Source organism: Panthera uncia, chromosome X (assembly GCF_023721935.1).
Source record: "Panthera uncia isolate 11264 chromosome X, Puncia_PCG_1.0, whole genome shotgun sequence".
NCBI classification, from domain to species: domain Eukaryota; kingdom Metazoa; phylum Chordata; class Mammalia; order Carnivora; family Felidae; genus Panthera; species Panthera uncia.
In genome coordinates this window covers 111461891-111465844 of record NC_064817.1, presented here as the reverse complement: position 1 = coordinate 111465844, position 3954 = coordinate 111461891, and the positions used below count along the sequence as shown (strand labels likewise).

Here is a 3954-nt window from a genome sequence, read left to right as displayed (position 1 = left end):
TGGGCTAAATGGGTCAGGGGCATTAAGGAATCTACTCCTGAAATCATTGTTGCACTATATGCTAACTAACTTGGATGTAAATTTAAAAATGAAAACAAAAAGAACAAAACAAACAAACAAACAAAAAACAGCCACATCTTAAACTCACCAAGTTATGCACATTAAATATGTATAGCTTTTTGTATGTCAATCATTCTTCAATAGGGTGGTTTAAAGACAAACAAACAAACAAATAAATAAAAATTTAAAGTTTAAAAAAAGAAATTAATACATGCTACATCTCAAAAACATTTTGCTTAGTGAAAGAAGCCAGACATAGAGACCACATATTTTGTTATTCCATTTATATGAAATATCCAAAAAAGCAAAGTTATAAAGATAGAAAGGAGGCTAGCGGTTGCCTGGTATGTTAGTGGTGGATAACAGGATTCACAGTAAATGTGCATGAAGTTTTTTATCGAGGTTATGAAAATGTAAACCTGATTCACGGTGATGGTTTTAGCAGTTATGCCAAACTTAATAAATTTTCCCAAAAATGTCATTGAATTATACATGCAACGGGAGAGTTTTATGATATGCAAAATATGCCTCCCTAAAACAGTTTCAAAACAACCACAAAAGAATTCTGTATGTTGATTATCTATCACAGGTTACTGGGTAGTGTAGTTTTTACTCTTGAGAATACCAATTACTTGGGAATTTTCTTTCTCTTGATTGTTCTTTCCATTGAAGTCTACTGGGAACTCAAATCAGATGCAGAATTTTTAGTGTAACTGGTATCTTGAGAATCGTTAGATGATGGGCTATCATTGCTCACTTTTGTGTAAGTGATGAAATCAAAGTAAGAATATGTCTTTTCTTCCCAGTTCAACTCAAACTCTATGTTGTTTTAATTCCATATCAGAATGATTGAGTAATATTCTTTCTGAGATGCATTTACCAGGTACAGTGTTGACATTATTTGAGCAATCTTTTGCAGGAAATCTGCAGAACATGAGAAAAGCAATTATCTCTATCTAGATAGTTCCAAAGTCCTTTTATAGATGTTACTTAAGTATTTGGGTCACTGCACACATCCATCAAAAATGACTTTATTTTCTGGATGTAGCTATGATTGTCACTTAAAAATATAACCTATGAAAGGAATTCATAGTGACAGAAGTACATTATGCAGATAACTTCCAAACATTCTAATATTTGTCATTTAATGAAATGTGTCCATTCCTGCAAAGTCAGCTATGAGCTGTGTATGTGTATGTGCATATACGGACTGGAAAGAGACAAATGAAATCATCTTTATTCATAATCAAGCTAATTGTGTAGAAAAATTCCAGTAAATCTGGAAAAAAAAACCTGTGGAGGAAATAAGTGAATTTAGCACGATTGCGTGGTATACGATCAACACGCAAACCTATTTCCATGTACTGGCAATGAACAATTGGAAACTGAAATTTAAAACAAAATTCAATTCACAATCACCCAAACAACATGAAATATTTATGGGTAAATCTAACACTCCATGAAGAAGATTGTTTTAAAAATTAATAGACTTTATTTTTTAAAGTAATTTTAGATTTACAGAAAAACTGAATAGAAAGCACAGGGATCCTTCCCTGCCCACACAGCTTCCGCTACTGTAAACATCTTGCATTATTATGCCAAATTTTTTCAATTGATGAACCAATATGAAACCATTATTATTAAAAAATCCATAGCTTACATTATGATAAGCTTACTCTTTGTGTTGCTCATTTTATGGGTCTTGAGAAATCCATAATGTCATGCATCCACCATGGCTATCATACTGAATAGTTTCACTGCCCTAAAAAATCTCCCGTGCTCCACCTATTCATCCCTCCCTCCATCAACCCGAATCCCTGGTTGCCACAGATCTTGTTACCATCTCTATAGTTTTGTCTTTCCTAGAATATCATATAGTTGGAATCTTACGGTACGTACCCTTTACAGACTGGCTCCTTTCATTTAGAAATACGGGTATAAGTTTCCTCCATGTGTTTTTGAGACTTAATAGCTGAAAGTTTGTGTCTGTTATAGGGACAATTTGAACATCAAAATGATGATGATTGAACTTAAGAAGAGACTGATGATTTCTTTTTTCTTTTTTTTTTTTTTTGTGGGGGGAGCTGGGTACAGTATACTTTGTTGATGGTACCTGATAGGTAGGGTTCCCCAAGCCCTTCCCCTTCTTCAGGGGGTTTTGGATGGAAACTGTGTAGAAGCAGGGAGATTTTCAGTGTGTTTGGGGCAAGGACTCCCCAGCAGCTGAGGGCCTCTCCCTCTTGCTGTTGCTGTGACTGGTGGTCCAGAGAGCTCTTACTCCTTGGAGGCCATGTGGACCATAAGGTCCACCACCCAGTTGCTATGGCCAAATTCATTGTCATAACAGGAAATGAGCTTGACAAAATCATTGAGAGCAATGCTAGCCCCAGCATCAAAGGTGGAAAAGTAGATGTCACTGTTAAAGTGACAAGAAACAACCTCTTCCCCGGTGTAGCCAGGATGCCCCTGCTTCACCACCTTCTTGATGTCATCAAGTGTTTGGCAGCTTTCTCCGGGCAGCACGTCAGATCCACAATGGACATGTTGGGGATGGGGATACGGAAGATCACGCCAGGGAGCTTCTCATTCAGCTCCAGGATGACCTTGCCCACAGCCTTGGCAGTGCCAGTAAAAGCAGGGATGATGTTCTGGGCAGCCCCTCGGCCATCACGCCACAGCTTCCCAAAGGGGCCGTCCACGGTCTTCTGGGTAGCAGTGGTGGCATGGACTGTGGTCATGAGTCTCTTCACGATGCAGAAGTTGTCATGGATGACGTTGCCCAGAGGGGCCAAGCAGTTGGTGGTGCAGGAGGCATTGCTGGCAATCTTGAGGGAGTCGTCATACTACTCATGGTTCAAACCCATCACAAACGTGGAGGCATCAGCACAGGGGGCAGAGATGATGACCCTCTTGGCCCCAACCTTCGAGTGAGCCCCGGACTTCTCCATGATGGTCAAGACCTCAGTGGACTCCACAACATACTCAGCACCATCACCCCATCTGATGTTGGCGGGTCCTCACTCCTGAAAGATGGAGATGGGCTTTCCATCAATGACAAGTTTCTTGTTCTCAGCTTTGACTGTGTCGTGGAATTTGCCATGGGTGGAATCATACTGGAACATGTAAGACCCCATAGTTGAGGTCAACGAAGGGGTCATTGATGGTGACAATATCCACTTTCCCAGAATTAAAAGCAGCCCCAGTGACCAGATGCCCAATATCGCCAAATCCGTTTATTCCGACCTTCACCATCGTGTCTCCAGGATGCGGCTGGCACCGCACCAGGAGATGTGGCTCTCTGTCGGACAGGGAGAAGAAGAGAGCCGAGACAGATAATTCCCAATAGCATGCAGTTACCAGAATTTTATTTCGTTCTCTTGGTAAATAGATGATCTACCTGAGGAAATCAATAGGTCTTCTGTCTCTGCCATCTCAGAATGAAGAGAATCACTCCATGTGTCCTCTTCATGAACCTATATTCTCTCAATATTTTCTACCTCTGTCAGCTTCCTGACACGTCTATTTGTGCATTTTTTGAACAATCCATTTGTGATTAATTTCCTTATTTCCTATCTAGAGCCAACTTTGCTTTATTTCACACAAGCTTGTGTGAATCTTTGAAAAATAAACTCACGATATAAATATATTGGCCTGAATTATTGATAAGTCATGCAAAGTTATTGTGCTTTGCTGTAATCTGGAACACTTGCATGAAATAGCAAAATAAAAAAAGTTCAGTTTTCACATATTCTTTTGATGCCTTATATATCTAAATACACAAAACATGGCCCAGCCATCAGTTTATTTAGCTACGTATTTCTTTCATATGCAGTGTGCTTCAGCTATATGGAGTTAAAAATTGATGCCATTATTTTGAGTTCTATATAAATTTCT

The 3954-nt window shown here is 39.2% G+C and overlaps 1 pseudogene; it reads right to left on the bottom strand.

Moving 5' to 3' along the window:
• Window positions 1–2302: 2302 nt before the first annotated feature.
• On the bottom strand, window positions 2303–3426 carry LOC125932024 (glyceraldehyde-3-phosphate dehydrogenase-like; annotated as a pseudogene).
• Between the last annotated feature and the right edge of the window lie 528 nt (window positions 3427–3954).